Raw genomic sequence first — 23,984 nt, forward strand, 5'->3', positions numbered from 1 at the left:
CAACATGAGTATCTAGACATAGTTCTCAATGCTACTCAGCAGGATCTCCTGGTAAATCTATTCTTTTTTTTTTTTTTTTTTTTTTTTTTTTGTCTTTTGTCTTTTTGTTGTTGTTGTTGTTGTTATTTCTTGGGCCGCTCCCGCGGCATATGGAGGTTCCCAGGCTAGGGGTCCAGTTGGAGCTGTAGCCTCCGGCCTACGCCAGAGCCACAGCAACGCGGGATCCGAGCCGCGTCTGCAACCTACACCACAGTTCACAGCAACTCCAGATCGTTAACCCACTGAGCAAGGGCAGGGACCGAACCCGAGACCTCATGGTTCCTAGTCGGATTCGTTAACCACTGCGCCACGACGGGAACTCCGGTAGTTCTATTTTTAGTTTTCTGAGGAATCTCCATGCTGTTTTCCACAGTAGTTGTACCAGTTTACATTCCCACCAACAGTGTAGGAGGGTTCCCTTTTCTCCACACCCTCTCCAGCATTTATTGTTTATAGACTTTTGATGATCTTTTGATGACTGCCGTTCTGACTGGTGTGAGGTGCTAACTCATTGTAGTGTCGATTTGCATTTCTCTAATAATGAACGATGTTGAGCATCTTTTCACGTCTTTTTTGGCAATTTGTAAGTCTTCTTTGGAGGAATGTCTGTTTAGATCTTCTGACCATTTTTTGATTGTGTTGTTTGTTTTTTGATATTGAGTTGTATGAACTGTTTGTATGTTTTGGAAATTAACCCTTTGTTGGTCACATTGTTTGCAACTATTTTCTCCCATTCTGTGAATTGCCTTTTTTTTAATGGTTTCCTTTGCTATGCAAAAGGTTTTAAGTTTTATTAGGTCCCATTTGCTTATTTTTGTTTTTATTTTCATTACTCTAGAAGGTAGATAGAAAAGATATTGCTGCAATTTTTGTCAGAGTGTTCTGCCTGTTTTCCTCTAGGAGTTTTATAGTGTCTGGCCTTATATTTAGGTCTTTAATCCATTCTGGGTTTATTTTCTGTGTGGGGTGTTAGAGAGTGTTCTAAATTTATTCTTTTATATGTAGCTGTCCATCTGTATAATTTCTTCACAAGAATGTATTAAAGGGCTCTTACTAGGTAAAGTGTAGAACTTTTTAAAGTCTGTAATACATATAATCATAACCAAGATCCTTCTGAGAGAGAGTGTATCAATTATCACAGCCACTAGTAGTCTATGAAGTTTGCCAATAGTGAGCAGTATCTTTTTTCTTTTAATTGTAGCTAACAGGTAAAGAATGCTATCACAGTGTTATTATGAAGCATATTTGTTTCTAATGAGATTTAAATTGTTTTCAACTTTCTGTCACTTGAGAGTATGTGTGTGAGCATCAGGTGTTTTAGACTATGCTTTCAATTTGGCTATATTGTATAATTTTGTCTCTCTACATTCTTTTTTTTCCCCCTTTCTTTCTTTTTTTTTTTGTTTTTTTTGTTTTGTTTTGTTTTGTTTTTTGTTTCTTGTTTGTTTGTTTGCCAACCTATATCATATGGCGTTCTGGGGCCAGGGATCAGACTTGATCTGGAATTATAGCCAGTTCCTTTAACTCACTGTGCTGGGCTGGGAATAAAATCTATGTCCTGGTGCTGGGGAAGCACCACCAATGCCATTGCGCCAGAGCAGGAACTCCTCATCTCTATACATTCTACCGTCATCTCATACTGAGTATAATTAGTCATAAGGTTGTCCAATATATGACTTTCAGCTGTTGGAAGGAGGTTTTAAAAACTTCACAGTATTTACATTTTGATATAGAAAAAATATGAATCTTTGCTCTACCTTTTATAGGTTAGCAAATCAAAAAGCTTGAGAAATTTGTGGAGTTCCCATCATGGCTCAGCAGTCACAAACCCAACTAGTATCCAGAGGACACGAGTTTAATTCCTGGCCTCGCTCAATGGGTTAAGAATTTAATGTTGCCATGAGCTGTGGTATAGGCCACAGATGTGGCCAGGATCCCACATTGCTGTGGCTGTGGCATAGACCGGCAGCTGCAGCTCTTATTTGACCATTAGCCTGTGCTGTAGTTGCAGCCCTAAAAATAAAAAGAGAAAAAAAAAACTTAAGAAATTTGTAGAGAAATATCCTAGGTTTGGTTCAAGGTAGACAAACTTAGAGATAGTTAAGATTAAGTACACAAAATTTACTTAGAGTTGTTCATGTACTACACTCTTTCTGTCCCTTTCAAAGGCAAAGTATAGGAATGAACTCATTGTTCTAAACAATGAGAAATATAGGTACCATTTTTGTATAACATTTCTTGATTCAACACAATGCATCTTTTACAAATAATACACTTTTTTTCCTTGTAAGGCAGCCATAATAATTCTGCAAAAGTATATGTTTAACCACATAAATGTTTCTTAACAACTCAAGGAGTTATTTTAAGACACTTACATATCTTTCAAATGTTCCCTCCAATTTTTATTTTTAAATCCTTAAGTTTCTAATTAGCACAAAGTTCTTTCTTAAAACTATTTTTTAGAATGAGTAAAAATTCACTGTCAACACATTAGTGCCATACTGATGTAGATAATTTCAAAACCAATAATTTTTATGTGGTAATCCTTCCTATTATAGTAATTTAACCACATGTTACATTTTGACTGTTTCATTTATTGAACCACTATGAGTTGACACTGCTCTGCCTGTGAATATGCATAAGACAGCAGTCTACAATTAAAGTACTGGTGATGGGGTTACAAGATACTATGTTATACAAGTTGAGAGGTGGGAGATCAGAGAAGGATTCATTAAAGAACTGTTTCTGAATTGCGTTTCAAGCCAGAAAGTAAAATTTAGACAAATGATAACCGTTTTTGCTCTAGAAAAGGGGGAAAGCTTGTGTAAATGTGGATGGGAAAGAAAGGTCCAAAAATATCCTGGTAATGCAGCCCATTTCAGATGGTAAAGGAGTTCATACTGGGAGATTCTAGAGTATAACAGTTCAATAACATACTGCAGGTTGGTGGTGTTATTTCTGCCTGGAAAAAGACTATTTATATCAAGAGTTACAGCGCCCTCTACCGATAGAAACTAGAAAATCCTCCCTTGATTTCGGGGGAAAATGTAATGGTTAGAACAAAGACTGGATGTTCCATTATAAACTGGCAATACTGGCAATATCTTGGAATATCTTCTTTTAAGCTAAACACATATTTTCTTTTTTTAATATATACCACCATTTAGAAACTTGTTAGTAAGAGAAAAGACTCAAAAAGTTGGCAGAATCATTTAAAGCTATTCATTAGAAAATGTCACATTGCTTCCATGAAGTTCAGGAAAGTTCCTTCTTCCTCACTACCCTTGTCTTTTCTTCCTAAGCCTACTGAAAGTCAGAGCCAACATTAAATCTCTTATTCAGTACATTTCCCAACTACCTAGAAGCATACTATACCCAAATGACTCACTCTGAAAGCTTGTAAAAAACAATAGTTCCCCCCCACAATTCACTAGCACATGAGTGCCGAATGGGTTTGCCAATTTATGCTTTTAACACTTGCCCCCAAAGATTCTTCTCATACCAGTTTGGAAAACACTCCTCTGAAGCAAACCTTTAATAAACCCAAACTCTTCAGCAACAACTGACTTGTTGCTGAACAGCTGACTCCCTGACTCCCGATTATCCTCAATTAATTAGCACCACCTGTTTAACAAAAGCGAATGGCTCTCTATTGTCTATTAGATCAATTCTAAAACTGCTCTCTGGCAGGAATGCAGGTTCTCTACCAGCTGGTCTGATCTCATTTGTGCACATCCCTCTCCAAAGCCCTGATGCCAGCTGGGCTTCTCTTTCATGGCTCCCCACTCTGCCATGCATCTCCCAGCAGAACAGTTATCTGCCCCCCACCAGAAAATGTTACTTCTCCACTTCTTTGATGTCTGCTTCGAATCTCGACATCTTCTGTACTGACTTTTATGGCCTACCCTGGTCTTAACTCTCTGAAGCCTCTATGTTCTTCATGTTGTAGACTTGCTCCAAAATGCCATATTTACTGGCTTCTTATTCATTTATGGGCCAATGCCTGTGTGCACAGCCCTAGCAGACTGATAATGTGGCAGCCTTCTAATTCATCTGAGTTAAATATTAGTTAAACCCTTTTGTAAAAGAGAGGTTGACATGAGATGTGGGAGGAACACAGGACTACAAAGGTCAGGCGTGGTTCTGCTGTTCCCCAAAATTTGTCATCTCCCAGCTGAGTAGGTCAGATGTCTGGGACAAGTCTGAGACTTGGTTCTCTACACAAAGTCTCACAAGTTTGAAATCGAGGTGTCAGTAGGCTGATCTGATCTGTTACCTGAAGGATCTAGAAGAATCCACTTCCCAGTTCATTCAGGTTGTGGACAGAATCCCATTCCTTTGTGGTTGTAGGACTGAGGTCCTCATTTCCTTGCTGGCTGTCAGCTGGGAGCCATTGTTAACTCCCAGAGGTCACCAGCATTCCTTGGCACATGGGCCTCTCCATCTTCAAAACCAGCAAGGATGCATCAAATGTCCATCAAGCTTGGCATCTCTGACTTCCTTTTCTCCCAGCAGTTGTTTGAAACTCTACTTTTAAGAGCTTGTGAGATTAGATTAGACCCACTCAAACCGTTTCCTTTTTGCCAGGTAACATAGTATAATCATGACAGTACAATCATGGAGTGGTAGCTTATGATATCCGCATTCAAAGGGGAGGGGATTACACAAAGGTGAGGGTCATTACAGTCATAATCTGCCTACCACATACGTCAAAGTGTATGCCTTAGTGGTTATGCTTTATGTTTTTAAAAACTGAGCATAAATTTATTCAACATGTATGACACTCCAACTAGGTACTGAGTACTGCTGATACAAAGAATAATCAACCATGGGTCCTTCTCTCAAGGAGATTGTGTTCTGAATAAACTGTGAGGAGTGCAATCACAGACTCTAAAATGTACAATGGTGGCATAAAGAAGGACAAGGTGGATCTGAATCCTGATGTAGAATCTAGTTAGGTAGTAAAAAGAGATGATGAGATCTACGTAACATGTGGGATCTCAGAGGGCTTTGCATGTCCTGCTTAGGAGTTTTGACTTTACTCTGTTGCTGAAACAGTCATTGGGAGTTATTAAGCAAGAGAATGACATGAAATTCCTGCAAACACTTGACATCTAGCTTATGAAGGGATCCCTAGGATTAAATAGTACAATATCAGCTATACCATATGCAAACTGACTTCCTGTAATCATTGCTGCCTTGGGGAGAAGTGAATTCTAATGACCTAGTAGCCAAGCACATTAGTGCAAATTTTCAAAGGAGCCTAATCATTGCCTAAGCGCTGGGAAAATCTGACTCAGGCTGGCATCTCCTCCATCAGTATTCTGTGACACATTTCTAATTTGCCCATAATCTACTATGTCATACTTCCAAAATTCCATGACTTTCCCGCCCACCCTCTGCCAGGCTTTCAACTACCCACCAAAAAAGATTTTTCTTTTATAGCCTGGAATTAAAGCGTTGTGCGCATTTAAAAAAAAAAAAAAGAAAGAAAGAAAGAAGGAAAAGTAACTGCACATTTTATACCTGCTGTTGCTTCCTGAGAAAAGGTTACAGGAACCTCAAGTAAATTTTAATGAGTTAGATTCTTAGGTCTCAAAACTGATTTATATGGGGAAGTGTTTTAAGAGTTTGTAGTAAGAGCATAGTTGACATGAATTATGTAGCTGTACACCATTCCACATGCATTGTCCTTTTATTTTAAAGAGTAGCCAAGTTACAGGTACAGAACAATTGTTAAATGTCACTGTTAGATCTCTGCTAACTATAAAGAACTAAGTATTTAGAAAATCAAATTCCTGCCTCTTAGAAGTGACTCATCAAATGTCTTCTTGTTGGTGAAGTATGTTGTTTAAAAAAAATAAATAAAAGTGGAGAAGGCAAGACCATATCCTGATTAAGATGAGCAGGAAAAAAATCAAGCAACTCCCTTCCCATTATCTTTGGTACTTGCACATCTCCCCTTGTCTCCCTCATGTTGGCAGAAGTGTGTGTGACTCATGAGCTTCTATTTGAAGTTTCAGCTCAACTATTCTGTCCCCAGAATGAAGTTTTCTGTTAAAATCCATGAGGCAGAGGGATAGAGGAGCCTGAGCAGTCAAGCTTCCTGGCTTACAAAAATAGGTGAACATTTTTCAATAGGAAAGGTCAAAAATCAAAGTATTGGTGGAGTTCCTGCTATGGCACTGTGGGTTAAGAATCTGACTGCAGTGACTTAGGTCACTGTGGGGGTGAATGTTTGATCTCCAGCCTGGCACAGGGGGTTAAGGATCCAGTGTTGCTGCATCTATAGTGTGGGTTGCAGCTGTGGCTCAGATTGGATCTCTAGCCCAGGAATTTCCATATACCATGGATGAAGCCAAAAAAAAAAAAATCAAAGTTTTGGTAAAAATTTAAGAAAGCCATGTCATCTTCCCTATATGTATAATTCAGAAATTCATATTGCTATAAGTCAATGGGAAAATTTAGGGCCTCTAAAAATTTTTTATGAAAATTACCTTAAGAAACATCTAAATTTCTACAGAAAATTTGTATTTTATTGAAGCAAAAATATTTTCTGTGCATCTGCTATGTGCCAGTATTATACTAAGCATGGGAAATACAATAGAGAACAAGCCACCTTGTCAAATTCTATTTTAGAAAAGAGTGTTAGGAATTCTGTTTAACCCTCAATAACAATACACCAGGGGAAGCTTTCTAGTTTTATTTTATTTTATTTTATTTGGCCATGCCTGAAGCATGCAGAAGTTCCTGGGCCAGGGGTTGAACCCATGCCACAGCAGTGACAATGCCGGGTCCCTACCCACTAGGCAACCAGGGAACTCCGTGGGAAGATTTTTTTTTTTTTTTTTTTTTTTGTCTTTTTGCCATTTCTTGGGCCGCTCCTGTGGCATATGGAGGTTCCCGGGCTAGGGGTCGAATCGGAGCTGTAGCTGCCAGCCTACGCCAGAGCCACAGCAACGCAGGATCCAAACCACGTCTGCGACCTACACCACAGCTCACGTCAATGCCGGAACCTTGACCCACTGAGCAAGGGCAGGGACCAAACCCGCAACCTCATGGTTCCTAGTCGGATTCTTTAACCACTGCGCCACGACAGGAACTCCAAGATTTTTTTTTTAATGTTTTTTGCTTTTTCTTCATTTTGTTTCAGCTTTATTAAGATATAATTGACATATAACATTGTGTAAAGGTAAGATGTAGAATATATTGATTACACATATGTATTGCAAAATGATTATCAGCATATGTATTGCAAAATGATGTATTAATACCTTCATCACACCACATAAATATTGTTTCTTTTTTGTGATGAGAACATTTAAAATTTGCTCTTTTTTTTTTTTTTTTTCTTTTTAGGGCCACACCTGTGGCATATGGAAGTTCCCAGTCCAGGGGTGGAATCAGAGCCATAGCTGCTGGCCTACGCCACAGCCACGGCAATGCCAGATCCGAGCCACATCTGTGACCTATGTAGCCACTCATGGCAATGCCAGATCCTTAACCCACCGAGTGAGGCCAGAGATCAAACCTGCATCCTCACGGACACTATGTTGGGTTCTTAGTGCACTGAGCCACATTGAGAACTCCTAAGATTTACTCTCTGGACCGCTTTCATATATAAAACACAGTATCATTAACAATGATCACCACATAAGATTTACTCTCTGAACAGCTTTCACATATAAAACAGTATCATTAACAACGGTCACCATGCTGTTTCTCTCTCTTCTGCAGTCCTCCACACAAAGTTTCTGGAACTTTGAAGAATTAGCACATGACAGTCATGAAGAAAAAAATCTTATCCATTTAATCTACCAGAAGGTCCAAATTCACAAACATTTAGTGCAAACTAGAACAACTATCTTTTGACTGGAGGTCTGCTGATGGGCAAATAGTTTCCACCCTTGTTACCAAGAGCTATGTATGACAGTTTATGAGTGATTTTTTTGGTGTTAAGTACCTTATCTTACATTTTGCATGTGCTATCAACATCCTGAAGATAACCATATAATTGCCATTTTCCAACCATTTCTACTATTCTACCACCCACTCCTTGAAATTAGAAAGAGTCCTTGTTGCATCAGCAAATGTTTTAAGAATGCAGTCTTTTAACTTAATTCCCCTAATTCATCATCATTTTGGAAGAAAGTCTATCAGAGAACTCTTAGCCTAAGTCTTTATTCACCAATGCCATGTAGAAGGCACTTGAGGGGTGCCCTCTCTTGGAAAGGAAAGGGAATTATAGCCAAGACGTGGAAACAACCTAAATGTCCACTGAAACATGAATGGTTTAAGAAGATGTGGTACACAGTGGAATGCTACTCAGCCATAAAAAAGAACAAAATAATGCCATTTGTAGCAACATGGATGCAACTAGAGATTCTCATACTGAGTGAAGTAAGTCATGAAAAGAAAGACAAATATCGTATGATATCACTTGTATGTGGAATCTAAAGCATGGCACACATGAACCTATCTATAGAACAGAAACAGACTCACAGATATGGAGAATAGACCTGTGGTTGCCAGGGGGGATGTGGGAGGATATAGGATGGGGAGTTTGGAATTGGTAGATGCAAACTATTACATTAGGAATGGCTAAGCAATGGGGTCCTACTGTACAGCACAGGGAACTATGTCCAGTCTCTTGGGATAGAACATATGGAAGATGTTATGATAAATGAATGCATATGCATGTATTTTTGGAGATTTTATTTTGCCATTTATTTGAATGAAGGCCAGTGGTGGCTTCAGCCGGATATGAAGAATATATTTACACATTTTAATGATACCTGTGGGAACTCTGCCCAGTTGCAATCATTCCCTTTTTTGAGTGATGACACCAACTTTCTAAACCTAGTAGGCTCCTGGCTGCCACATTCGTCTGACAAAATTTTATTCCTCTGGTCATTCCTAATATACTAGGATTGACATCATATATTCATGGAATCTTAGTCCAAAGTCTGCAGGAATTTGAAACTGGAGTTTACAAAACACCAGACAGTTTCTAGATACAGCTGGACTACAGTATATAAAGTTCGGAATTCTCAAATAATCAAATTCACCTCATGGATCATGGAATAAGCATTTAGGAATTGAGAAACAGAGATGAGAGGTTAAGAATGCTTACAATTTTTTAATATGCAGTTTAGTCTTTTCCTAAGAAAATTTTCCTAAGAAGTACCTTTGAAATCTTTGAGTTAGCTCTTTATTTTTAATGTAATTTTTTATTATAGTATAGTTGATTTATTGTGTTGTGTCAATTTCTGCTTTATAGCGTAGTGACCCAGTCATACATATGTATTTTTTTCCCATACTATCTTTCTTCATGTTCTATTCCAAGAGATTAGACACAGTTCCCTATACTATACAGCAGGATTTCATTGCTTATCCATTCCAAATGTAATAGTTTGCATATATTAACCCCAAACTCCCAATCCATACCACTTCCTCCTCCCTTCCCCTTGGCAACCACAAGTCTGCTCTCTATATCTGTGAGCCTGTTTCCGTTTTTTTTAATTTTTTTTAATTTTTATTTTATTTTTATTTATTTTTTTTTTTTTTGCTTTTTTGGGCCACACCCGTGGCATATGGAGGCTCCCAGGCTAGAGGCTGAATCAGAGCTACAGCTGTCAGCGTACACCACAGCCACAGCAACTCAGGATCAGAGTCTCATCTACAGTCTACACCATAGCTCACAGCAATGCCAGATCCTTAACCCACTGAGCAAGGCCAGGGATGGAACCTGCAACCTCATGGTTCCTAGTTGGATTTATTTCCATTGTGCCACGATAGGAACTCCCTGTGTCTGCTTTTTTAGATAGGTTCATTTGTGCCATATTTTAGATTCCACAGATAAGTGACATCATATTGTATTTGTCTTTCTCCTAGTGACTTACTTCATTTAGTATGAGAATCTCTAGTTACCCTCATGTTGCTGCAAATGACCTTATTTTGTTCCTTTTATGTCTGAGTAGTATTCCATTGTGTATGTGTACCACATCTTCTTAATTCATTAATCTGTCAGTGGACATTTAGGTTGCTTCTGTGTCTTGGCTCCTGTGAATAGTGCTGCAATGAACATAGGGATAAATTCGCTTTAACTACCTTGATTTGGTTTCTTTCCTTTGCAAACACATGCACACACTATGCACGTGCACACACATCTAATAACCTACTTTTTCTCTTTCAGTAATACCAATAATATTTTTCCATTAATAAGTATAGTTTTATAACTGTTGATTTGTAGATATCGATTGATTGATTTATAGATACTAAAAAATCCTTGCATCCCTGAGATAAATATCACTTGACCATGGTGTATGATCCTTTTAATTATTGCTGGACTAGTTTTGCTTGAATTTTGTTGAGGATTCTTGCATAAATGTTCATTAGTGATATTGGCCTGTAATTTTCTTTTTTTGTGGTATCTTTGTCTGGTTTTGGTATCAGGGTGATTGTGGCCTCATAGAATGAGTTTGGGAGTGTTCCTTCCTCTGCAATATTTTGGAATAGCTTCAGGAGGATAGGTGCTAACTCTTCTCGAAATTTTTGACAGAATTTGCCTGTAAAGCCATCTGGTCCTGAGTTTAGTATGTTGGAAATTTTTAAATTACATAGAAGTTTGTACCATTCTAAGAATTTATCCATTTCTTCTAGGTTGTCAATTTTATTGGCATATAGTTGGTTGTAGTAGTCTCTTATGATCCTTTGTATTTCCATGATGTCTGTTGTAACTTCTACTTTTTCATTTCCAATTTTATTGATTTGAATCCTCTCTCTTCTCTTCATGAGTCTCGCTAATGTTTTATCAATGTTGTTGATGTTTTCAAAGAACTAACTTTTAGTTTCATTGATCTTTTCTGTTCTTCATTTCTATCTTATTTATTTCTGTTCTGATCTTTATGATTTCTTTCCTTCAGCTAACTTTGGGTTTTGTTTGTTCTTCTTTCTCTAGTTGCTTTAGGTGTAAAGAATCCAAGTTGGAAAGGAAGAAGTAAAACTATCACTGTTTGCAGATGACGTGATGTGGGATGGAAATCCTGTGAAATTGGATTGTTATGATCATTATACAACTACAGATGTGATAAATTCATTTGAGTAATAAAAAAATTTAAAAAAAAGAAAATCCTGAAAAGAAAAACCAGAAAGCTGTTAGAGGTCATCAATGAATTTGGTAAAGTTTCAGGATACCAAATTAATGCACCAAAATCAGTTGCATTTCTATATACTAACAATGAAAGATCATAAAGAGAAATTAGGGAAACCATCCCATTTATTATCACATCAAAAAGAATAAAATACCTAGGAATAAACTTACCTAAAGAGACAGAACATATGTACTCTGAAAACTATAAGACACTGATAAAAGAAATCAAAGATGACACAAAAAGATAGAAATATATACTATGCTCTTGGATTGGAAGAATTAAAATTGTCAAAATGATTGTACTACCCAAGGCAATCTACAGAGCCATCACAATCACTATCAAATTACCAATGGCATTTTTCACAGGCAACTAGAACAAAATATTTTTAAAATTCATCTGGAAATATAAAAGACCCCAAATAACGAAAGCAATCCTGAGAAAGAAAAATAGAACTGGAAGAATCAGGCTCCCTAACTTTGGACTATACTACAAGGCTATAATCATCAAAACAGTATGGTTCTGGCACAAACCCTGAAACATAGATCAATGGAAAGGAATAGAAAGCCCAGAAATAAGCCCATGTACCTATGGCCAATCTATGACAAAGGAGGCAAAAATACACAATGGATAAAATAAAGTTCCCTCAATAAGTGTGCTGGACAGCTACATGTAAAAGAATGAATTTAGAATGCTCTGTAATACCATTCACAAAAATAAACCCTAAATGGATTAAAGACCTAAGTGTAAGACTGGATACTGTAAAAATCTTAGAGGAAAATATAGGTTGTACACTCCCTGATGTAATAAACTGCAGCAATATCTTCTCAGATCCACTTCCTAAAGTAATGAAAATTAAAAACAAAAATAAACAGCTGAGACCTGATTAAACTTAAAATTTTTTCACAGCAAAGGAAACCATTAAAAAAAATGAAAAGACAACCCACAGAATGGGAGAAAATATTTGCAAATGAAGTGATTGACAAGGGGTTAATCTCCAAAATATAAATACCTCTTGCAACTCAATGTCAAAAACAAAAAAACAAAAACAAATAACCCATCAAGAAATGGGCAGAAGATCTAAACAGACATTTCTACAACAAAGACATGCAGAAGGTCCATTGTGACTCAGCAGTAATGAATCTGACTAGTATCCATGAGAATATGGGTTCAATCCTTGGCCTTGCTCAGTGGGTAAAAGATCTGGCTTGCCATGAGCTGTGGTGTAGGTTACAGATTCGGCTCAGATCTGGCATTGCTGTGGCTGTAGTGTAGCCTGGCAGCTGCAGCTCTGATTTGACCCCTAGCCTAGGAACTTCCATATGCTACACATGTGACCCTATAAAGGAAAAGAAAAAAAAAGACATCTCAATGACCAAAAAACACACAAAAAGATGCTCTGGAGTGGATGCAGAGAAAAGAGAACCCTCTTACACTGTTGGTGGGAATGGAAATTGATGCAACCATTATGGAAAAATAGTATGGAGTTTCCTGAAAAAAAAAATATAAATGGAATTCCCTTATGATCCAGCAATCCCACTCCTGGGCATCTATCTGGAGAAAACTATGACTTGAAAAGATACATGTACCCAATGTTCACTGCAGCACTATAATCAATAGCCAAGACATGGAAGCAATGTAAATGCCCATCAACAGAGGAATGGATGAAGAAGATGTGGTACATATATATAATGAAATATTACTCATCCATAAAAGAGAATGAAACAATGCCATTTGCAGCAATATGGAGGCAACAAGAGATTCTCATACTAAGTGAAGTAAGTCAGAAAGAGAAAGACAAATACCATACTTTATCACCTCCATGCAGAATCTAAAATATGAACCTACCTACTAAGCAGAAAGCAGACTCATAGACATGGAGAACAGACTTTTGGGTGCCAAGGAGTGGGGGGTCGGGGTATGGGCTGGGAGTTTGGGAGTAGTTGATGCAGACTCTTACATTTAAAATGGGTAAGCACTGTGGTCCTAGTGTATAGCACAGGGAACTAGATATAATCTTTAGGATAGACTATGATGAAACATAACATAAGAAAGGGAATGTATATGTATATATGATGGGTCATTTTCCTCTATAGCAGAAATGGGCACAACACTGTAAATCAACTCTAATAAAAATTTTTAGAAAATAAACATAAAAATAACATTTGTACTATTCTATGCTCTGCCTTTGTCCTCTAAAGTTCTTCATTTATTGTACTGCAGAGCAAGCATAGTTGTTAAAATTTAATCTTTTCACTCCCCAATGTATAATGAAAAAAGGACATATGAGTTAAAGGGATCTGGCTTACTCTGGGCTCCAGTACTTCAGCGTAACTTTTAAAAATTTATCTTAATTATGGAATGGGAATTGTTACAAAGTTGTATGTTAAGAATCAATGAGAGCAGATCTAATAATAAATTTTAAAATGTGCCTTTGAGCCATAGAAATATGCTAATCAATGAGAATTACATATTAAAATTTACACTGAAGAGAAATATTTTCACAGCACTTCTTAGTTTAATAAAATAAAACAGAATTTGTCCAGCATATTGATAATTGCATAATTTACCATAGAGCCCCTAACTTGGATGTCTGCTCCTAAATAAATTCGATTTTGTCTACTTTGAACTGATTTTTCCATCTGCTGACCTGCTCACCTAATTGATGCAAATGATTTTAAATGTATTTATTTCGTTTCTTGATATTTGTGTTGCCTACATTTTTAGTATTGCTAAAGAACTGTATCATTTTCAGTTACTTTCAGATCATCCATATGAACAACACAGGACTAATTAGCTTAGAAGGGCTAGCTGTTGCTGAAATCACTGAGGGGAATCACAGGACACCTCCAAGCATCTTTCTGTCAGTAAGTTCCAACTTCTTATTACCACCTCCTGTGATCATGCTGTGACTCTGACAACCATCCTTGAGGAAAGCGCTTTGCCAGTTTACATAGTGAACCAAAGGCAGAACTAAGAAAGGAATGGAGCCCAGTGTTTTCCTCTATCCATTCTCTTTTTACCAGTGCATGGGGGTTACCCATTCCATTCAAAGATGACCCGGCATGAATTGCTGCAATATGAAGAGACCTCTACAGTGCTGTTATTTCTGGGAACACTTAACTACAATGAGATCTCTTGAGACTGAGAATGAGATCAATGAGACTGAGCTGTGACCAGTGTAATATTTCACAGCATCTCTAAACACACACACACACAAATAGACATTGGGTACTGTCTTGCTTTTCTCAGTAGAAAAAAAAAATGCAGGTTTTTGTTTTGTTTTTTGTTTTTGTCTTTTTTGCCATTTTTGGGGCCGCTCCCATGGCATATGGAGGTTCCCAGGCTACGGGTCGAATCTGGTCGATTCGGAGCTGTAGCCACCGGCCTACGCCAGAGCCACAGCAACGCGGGGTCCGAGCCGCAGTCTGCAACCTACACCACAGCTCACGGCAACGCCGGATCGTTAACCCACTGAGCAAGGGCAGGGATCAAACCCGCAACCTCATGGTTTCTAGTCGGATTCGTTAACCACCGCGCCACGACGGGAACTCCAAAATGCAGGGGGTTTTTTTGTTTGTTTGTTTGTTTTAATACAAAGTATTTTAAAAATTATGAAATTTTCTGTGGTTTTTTTCATATACGGCCTTTATTATGCTGAGATATTTTCTTTCTGTGCCTACTTTAAGGATTTTATTATAAATAGATGTTGAGTTTGTCACATGCTTATCCTGTGCCTATTGAGATAATCATCATCTTCTTTTTCTTTTTCAGGGCCAGACCTGCAATATATGAAAGTTCCCAGGTTAGGGGTCAAATCAGAGTGGCAGCTGCCAGCCTGCACCACAGCCATGGCAACACCAGATCTGAGGCTCATCTGCAGCCTATGCCACAGCTTGTGATAATGCCGGATCCTTAACCCACTAAGCGAGGCCAGGGATCAAACCCACATTCTCATGGCCGCTATGCCAGATTCTTAACCCACTGAGCCACAACAGGATCTCCCATATGATTATTTTTTTTATTATTATTCATTTAATGTGATAGATACCTTGATTGATTTGTTTATGTTGGACCATCTTTGCATCGCAAGGATAAAGATTGCTTGCTCATGGTGAGTAATTCTTTTAATGTGCTTCTGAATTCTCTTGGCTAGTATTTTATTGAGCTTTTGGCATCTATATTCGCCAGGGATATTGGCCTGTATTTTTCTTTATAAAATAAGAACTTGTAATAATCTAAAATTATAAATTATGCATTGATCCTGTGCATATCAGAATACATAACTACGTATTGTTTTGGCTTACTATTGCTTTGTAAACAAAATAGCACACATATGTCCTGCAATTTCTAGAAGTATCCCATCACTAGAAGAATCCAACCAAACTTATTCCATGACATAATTTTTTTAACATAAAAATTGTTTAAAAGGAACCATAGGAGTTCCCGTCGTGGCGCAGTGGTTAACGAATCCGACTAGGAACCATGAGGTCGCGGGTTCGATCCCTGCCCTTGCTCAGTGGGCTAACGATCCGGCGTTGCCGTGAGCTGTGGTGTAGGTTGCAGACGTGGCTCAGATCCCGCGTTGCTGTGGCTCTGGTGTAGGCTGGCGGCTACAGCTCTGATTAGACCCCTAGCCTGGGAACCTCCATATGCCGCAGGAGCGGCCCAAAGAAATAGCAAAAAAGACTAAATAAATAAATAAATAAATAAAAGGAACCATAAAATAAAAATTTCTTAGCATACAAAAAAAAAAAAATGACAGAAGCATTCAGGTAAGGGAAGATGCTTGCAGGAGCAACTGCTCCAAAATGGTCTTTTCTTTCACAAAATTCAAAACTGTAATACCATGGCACCACCTATTGATGGAATGGAAGCACTGAAATCCTAAAATCACAAACAACACAGTATCAAACATTTATTGGAATTATAAATCAAAGTATAAAACATACATCTTGGATTACTGATTAGATGATATCTATCAATGAGATGGTTAGGTGGTAATTGATATACTTATGTCAGTTGTTTCTTTGACTTTCCATGAAAAGTCACAGCATTTCTTCAAGGACTAAAACATTGCTTGAACCTAAGATTGATATAATTAAATTTTGTTTTCTTACATCTATTTTAAAGCAATTTTAGACGAAAAATACAAAATTGATTTTTTATATAAACACAGTGACATCAAATGTTAGGAGTATGCAGAATGTTTTAAAATAACTTTATAAAACACATTCTCATGTGCATACTAATACTTGGAAGAAAGTAAGAGATACTCCCATAGAACAGACCTAAAAAAGACTGATAAGCCAATGAGTTGGATAATCCCCAGCTGTCCTGGAGGAAGGTGTTTGTGTGTTGAGGACAGGGTTTTGCTTTAAAATGTACTGGGTTTTCAGACATTCAATCAAAAGATGATAACTTGAACTCGTGGGATGTCACCCATTGAAACTCAAACTTTAAAATGGCTGTAACTTTATTGAAAGTGTAGAATTAAAAAAAAAATATGCCCACCATGCAAAAAAAAAAAAAAAAAGACAAGGAAGCTTGTTTGTCTTGACATAAGATCTAGATGGACCAACAAGAAGTCAGATTAAAAATTTATGATAACAGTTTTCCTCCAACAGGCTGAAGTTTTTATTTATACTATCTCTGTGATCCAGGAGTGTTTCAGCTCAGAAAGCAACATCTGGGGCTAGCTAGCCAATGCCCCAAATTTGAGGTCTCACTGAATAACAGATACTCCATCTAGGAGTTCCTGTCCTGGCGGAGCAGAAACAAATCCGACTAGGAATCATGAGTTTGTGGGTTCAATCCCTGGCCTCACTCTGTGAGTTAAGGATCTGGTGTTGCTGCGAGCTGTGGTGTAGGTCACAGAATTAGCTCAGATCTGATGTTGCTGTGGCTGTAGTGTAGGCCAGTAGCTGTAGTTCCGATTGGACCCCTAGCCTGGGAACTTCCATACGCCACTGGGTGCGGCCCTAAAAAAAGCAAAAACCAAAACAAACACTCCATCTAGATTATACAGACATGCAAGTTTCTCAAAAATAAAACCCAATTGAAAATGAACTCATAATCTAAAATGATAAAATTAAGAAGGAAAAGTTCCGTCATAAGTGATTCAGAAAATACTAAAAAGTTCTGGAAAATCTGGAAAACAATCAAAGATTTTGTTTGGTATAAATAATAACTAAATAATTGAGATTTAAAATTCAATAAGTTGGCTAAGAGCAGGAAAGAAGTGGTAAACAGAGAATTAAAAAATAGAAGACTTTATTTCACATGTAATATATAACACTATAGAGAAAAATAAATAAATGGAAAATAAGAATTGAGACACAAAAGATGGAATGACTGAATCCAACATATGTCTGTTCAGATGTCCAGAAATGGATGATAAGTAAAATGACTAAGAGAAAATTTAAAATTAAATGGCTGAAGTATTTCCCAAATTGATGAAAGACATGAATTTCTAATTTGAAAATGAATAAAAAATAACAAGCAGGATAAACAGACAGGAACCCTTCTGAGATAACCCATTAAAACAGTAGAAACCAAAGTTAAAGAAGTGTTCTCAAATACAAACAGAGAGGATAGGTTTTCTAAAAATAAACCACAATTAGATAAATTGACAAACTTCTCAAAAGTAACAAAAACAACAGACAGCTGTAGAGCATTACCTTTAAAGAATAAGAGCAAACAACTCTCAGCTTATTCATGTACTTCTCTTTTTTTAACAAATATTTACAATGATACTTATCATGAGCCAACACTATTCAGGGCCTTACAAGTGTTAACCCATTTAATTGACATAAATCTCATATCCCCATAATGTAGGTACAATTTTAAAATTTCATTTCACTGATAAGAAAATTGAGGAAGATTGAGGTAAAGTAATATTTTGAAAGTCACATGGCAAGGAAGAACTTAAACTTGTATTTTATACCTAACTAAATTATCACTTAAGCATAGGACATTTTTACAAACAAATATTTAGTAACCACAAAAACTTCTCATTAGAAGAATTCAGAAAAGATATACATTACAAACTGAGAAGTTAAATCAAGAAAGAATGGTGAACAAAGAATGTGGCAACCATATGTGTAAACTAAACAAACCTCAAGTATAAAAAAATAATAAGCAGAATTTTGAGATTACAATAAACAAGGGAAAACTAAATATTGAATCCTATCACTGTTTATTCTAATTTAGTTCATTATAGATAAAGGGATGATTTTCCAGATACATATAACAGTTTCATATGTGTAGACACTAATATGTAACATAGGAATATATAAAGTAATGCTTAGCACAAGAAAAATATTGGCAATTTTTTTTTTTTGTCTTTTTAGGGCCACTCCACAGCATATGGAAGTTCCCAGGCTAAGGGTCAAACTAGAGCTGTAGCCACTGGCCTACACTGCAGCCACAGCAATATCACATCTGAGCCATGTCTGCAACCTACACCACAGTTCAAGGCAACGTCAGACCCTTAACCCACTGAACGAGGCCAGGGATTGAACCTGAATCCTCATGGATGCTAGTCAGGTTTGTTTCCTCTGAGCCACAATGGGAACTCCTGACAAATTAATCTTAACCATGGGAGTTTAATATCCTTTCCTATAATATTAATAAACAATTTTTTAAAGTTTTAAAGGCTGTGGATGAATAAAACAATGAATTAACCTTTTCATCCACTGGTAGTATCTAGAAATTTGTACCAAAAAAAAATCACACAGCAGATATTCTTTTCAGTCATGCATAAAACTTTTATAAAAACTGACCATGGGAAGTTGCTTTGTGGTACAGCACATTAAGGAGTAAGCATTGCTGCAGCTGTGGTGCAGGTTGCAGCAGTGGCAAGAGTTCAGTCCCTGGCCCAGGAACTTCCACATGCCATGTGTGGGGCAAAAAGAAAAAAGAAAAAAATGACCACGAGCTAAGCGTAAAAGTGAGACTCACTAAATACAAAATTTTCAGGATCATGAAATATGTGCCTGGTGAACAAAATATAATTAAACTAGGAAGTGATAATAGATGCCTCAAGAAAAATTGGAAGATTTCAAATTCACTTGGAAATAACTGAGTTATGGAAGAAAAAAATTGTGGGAATCATGAAGTATTTGAACCGACTGATAATTATGAAAATGCTATACATCAAAACGTATAATTCTTAGTAATTTCTTAGCACTAACTGCTACATTAAAATGTTTGAAAAATAGCAAATTAACCACTCAACTCAAGAAGTTGAGAAAAAGAACAAATAAATAGACCATGATCATTTTACAACTCCTAACAAATTAACTGACTCAGGCGGGGATGTTTAAAGGATGAGAAACCCTGAGATAAAAAGTTGACTGAAAATTTAATTGACCCAGAACTAGAGTAGAGCCTACAGATTACCTGCTGCTAACACCTTCCACCAGTGACCAATGTTAACAGCTTTAGCAATTAGACACCCAGCCCTTTATTGTGATGCAATGAGAAACACATAGAATTATTCTTAAAGTTTTCTTGCCTTTGCAAGTGTTTTGCTATCTAATTAATTTATTTAAATTACTCACATAAATCTTTATACCTAAACTTCCAATTTACAGGAAATACTGAAATGTATATAAAGGTACAAGTCAAACAGTCTTCATGAGGAAACAACCATACACATTAAAGGAAATCAGAAATTATAAAGGGAAATTGATCCAGTCTCTTCAAAGGATTAGTGTCATGGGAAAAGGAGAGAGGAGAGGAATGTTCTATATTAAAATATTCTTTAGAGAAATGGCATATACTGTCATTGATTGAATCATGGTCTGAATAAACTAGCTTTAAAAAGCATTGTATGAACTAACAGAGACATCTGGATAATATGAAAGAGTATTAAATTATTTTAGGGAACTACTATTAAATTCGTTGTGTGATAATGCTGTTGTGGTTATGTGAAAAGTGAATTTCAGAGATGGATACTAAAATAATTTCAGGTTTCTTGTTATGATATCTGTAATGTATATTTATAAATTTATCAATAATTGTTGTAACAAATGATTTCATTTTTTTCACTCATTTACTTTTATTCAGTTAAAGTTTACTGAATAAAATGTTTACTGACTCTCAGTAGACTGACAGACACAGGGCTAAAATATGCAGGAGAATTTCTGCTTCAAGGAAGATCTATAGTTCATCCTATTTCTTTTTTCCCATTTTTTAAAGTTTTATTGAAGTTTATTACATTTTATTGCAATGTTGTGATCATTTCTGCTGTACAGCAAAGTAATTCAGTTATACACATATACATAAGCCATTCTTTTTCAGATTCTTTTCCCATATAGGTTATCACAGATTATTGAGTGTGGAGTTCCCTTTGCTCTACAGCAGCTCCCCCTTGACCATCCATTCCAGATACAGTAGTGTGCATATGCCAATCCCAAATGCACAGTCCATCCCTCCTTGCTACCTGTCCCCTTTGGTAACCATAAGTTTCTTTTCGAAGTCTATGTGTCTGTTTCTATTTTGTAAGTAAGTTCATTTGTATCATTTTTTAAATGCACATAAAAGTGATATCATGATGTTTGTCTTTCTGACTTACTTCACTTTAGTATGATAGTCTCTGGGTCCAACAATGTTACTGTAAATAACATTATTTCATTCTTTTTACAGCTAAGTAGTATTCCATTGTATATAGGTACCATATCTTCCTTATCCATTCCTTCACAGATGGACATTAGGTTGTTTCCATATCTTAGCTACTGTAAATAGTGCTCTCATGAACAGTGTGGTGCATGTATCTTTTCAAATTATGTTTTTTTCTGGATATATGCCCGGGAGTAGGATTGCTGGATCATATGCTAACTCTAATTTTAGTTTTCTGAGAAATCTCCATGCTGTTCTCCATAGGGGTTTTACCAATTTACACTCTCATCAACAGTGTAGGAGGGTTCCCTTTTCTCTGCACCCTCTCTAGCATTTATTGTTTGTGGACTTTTGGTGATGGCCATTCTGACTGGTGTAAAATCATACCTCATTGTAGTTTTGATTTGCATTTCTCTAATAGTGATACTGAGCATCTTTTCGTGTGTATGTGTGTGTTTGCCACTTATATTTCTTCTATGGAGAAATGTCTATTTATATAATCTGCCCATTTTTTTATTGGGTTGTTTGGTTTTTTTGATACTGAGCTGCATGTGTTGTTTGTATATTTTGGAGACTAATCCCTTGATGGTTGCTGATTTCACCTTTACATCTCAGAAAAAGGCATTTATAATCTTCTTCTTTGTGTATTTTTTTAAATTTTAGAATAATGTTTCAAAAATAAAAACCAAAGAAAAGAGGAGCAGCCTGGGGGCTCTGCTATTGCTTGTTTTCCAAGGTGCAAATTCGCACTAGACCTCTGTCTGTCTAGGCTCCAGTCTCACCTAAGGCTGCTGCCCAATGTTGCAGAATGTGTGGCATCAAAAAATTCAGAAACAGAGAATTCATCCTTCAGGGAATGTGGCATTCTTTCTGAACAGATGCCCTGCTAGCAATAGTGACCCTCATGGAACAGGGAGTTGATGCTCATTCACCTCTTCCTTCTCTGGTTTTACATACTGCATTCCAGTATCAACTTTGAGTCCAGCAAATTTGGACAGCTCCTGGTGAAGCTACCCAAGAAAGCTGGGGAGACAGCGTGGAATAAAATGAAAAGCAGCTTCAACTCATGGAACCAATTTTCCTATTCACTACCACTGCTTACTTACTTAAAACTTGCAGAAAGTTCTTTCCTGGCTGTCCTATTCCATTTAGTTTCTTAGTTTTAACAAAAATTGTTGTTCTTCTTCCAGGATATAGGAGAGTAATTAAATATTAGATTGGCAAAAATTAAGCAGGGTCAATTCTGCATTTATGTATTAGAGTCTCACCCTGCCCAAAAGGGATTCAGTCAGTGCTGTGATGGACTCATAAGCAGGTAAACACTAGAAGAAAGCACGAGTAACAGTGGGAGGGAAAGGTCTTGAGCATTAAAGGAAAACAGTGCTATAGAAATCCAGGGGGAAAAAAGTGCTATCTATAGACTAAAACATGAGATAGGCTTGGAATAATGATAATTTTCTTTCTACTTTGTTAATTCTGTTAATTCTTTAATTTCTTTTTCTTGCCTTGCTGACTAGGACCTCCTCTTTTTTTTTTTTTTCTTTTTTTTTTTGGCCACCCCACAGCATATGGAGTTCCCAGGCCAGGGATCAGATCCAACCTAAGCCACAGCTGCGGCAACGCCGGATCCTTAACCAACTTTGCCAAGCGGGGGATCAAGCCTGCATTCCAGTGCTCCCAAGATGCCACCAGTCCCACTGCACCACAGCAGGAACTCCTAGGACCTCCTTTTTATATTGAATAGAAGTGATGGTAGTGAATATTCATAATTTGTTGCCAATCTAAAAGGGAAAATTTTCTAGTTTCTCCACAAAGTATGATATTGCCAAAGGCTTCCTTACTTGGGGGTCCCCATAACAGATGCTATTAGTCTCTGCTCAGTTTCCTTTTTATTGAATTAGTCAATGTAGTCATCCTCCAGCTATTAGAAATTATAAACAATTAAATCTTACAGTGGCCCCTTTCCACAAAGAATTAACTTTGACCAAACTGGACCCACTGGGGCAACCAGTGAGTAATGACAAACATGGGATTGCAAAGATGGACCACGTTGTAAATACCAATGAGATACTGAAGAAAAAAGCAGACTCATTCATTAATCAGCAATCCAAGATAAAATATGAGACTTAAAAATTCTCCTAGGCAGCCATTTTTAAGGAAAAAAACAAAAACAAACAAACAAACAAACAAAAAAAACGCTCATTTCCTGCCATGAGGGAGCAAACTAACCTGAAGGCCAGATGTAGAATTTACCTATGAGAGCAATAGAACTTCAGAGAAGGCCAAATTCTCCTTGCCCAGGTCAGGAGAATAATAAAGAAGTGGGATTCAGAGATTTGGTAAAGAGATATCTAGCCTCAGTTTCTGAATATGTGTGCCTGTCTACAGACAGCTTGAGTGTCCTCACATTTTGGCAGCCCACTTCCCACGAAGGGGAAGCACTAAGAGGTCAGGCAGCACTGCAGTGCCTCTCGTGACCAGGGTTTGGAAACTACATGTCATTACTTCCACAATATTGTGTTGGTCACACAGTTCAGCCGTCACTGTGGGAGAGGACTGCTCAAGGGCAGGTACCGTTGGTTTCCATCTTGACGTCTGTTCCACAATCCTTTAGCCTCTAATAATTCAAGTTTCTCCTACATGTAATATCTATCTATTCCCTGCCTAAAGTCCCTCAACGTCTCATACCATTACAGCATCAGCCTGAATTCCATGAACCTTATCATCTAAATTAGGTACAGGTGGTGTTCCCATTGTGGCTCAGTGGTAACGAACCTGACTACCACCCATGAGGGTGAGGATTCAATCCCTGGCCTTGCTCAGTGGATTTAGGATCTGGTGTTGCCGTGAGCTGTGGTGTAAATCATGGAATCCATGTTGCTGTCGCTGTGGCATAGGCCAGCAGCTACAGCTCTGATTCAATCCCTAGCCTGGGAAATTCCATATGCAAAGGGTTTGGCCCTAAAAAAGATAAATACATACATACATATGGTACAGTTGTGTATGAGCTTCCTTTAGTGTAGTTTCTGAAGACTTATGAACTAAGAGACAAGTTGTCTGGTTCACACACCCATCATAATGGTGAGGCAGAGACAGGATAACCACAAGAGTCTCTTCTCTCCAAAACTAGCAAAAGAGGAGGTATATGGGAGTTATGGCCTCTTAGTATTT

General features: G+C 37.3%; 1 protein-coding gene across 2 annotated transcripts in view; it reads left to right on the top strand.

The window, feature by feature from the left end:
- The window catches only part of RSU1 (Ras suppressor protein 1), an 883,461-nt gene extending 869,405 nt beyond the window's left edge, over nucleotides 1-14,056 (top strand). For both annotated transcript variants that reach the window (XR_014817908.1, XR_014817911.1), the window contains one exon: nucleotides 13,945-14,056. The gene's annotated coding sequence lies outside the window, so the exon portion shown is untranslated. The remainder of the gene's footprint in view (nucleotides 1-13,944) is intronic.
- The last annotated feature ends 9,928 nt before the right edge of the window (nucleotides 14,057-23,984 follow it).

The sequence above is a fragment of the Sus scrofa genome, chromosome 10, assembly GCF_054392235.1.
Source record: "Sus scrofa isolate SSC_HxYL_T2T_F1_AM1 chromosome 10, Sscrofa_HxYL_maternal_Yorkshire_Landrace_v2.0, whole genome shotgun sequence".
NCBI classification, from domain to species: domain Eukaryota; kingdom Metazoa; phylum Chordata; class Mammalia; order Artiodactyla; family Suidae; genus Sus; species Sus scrofa.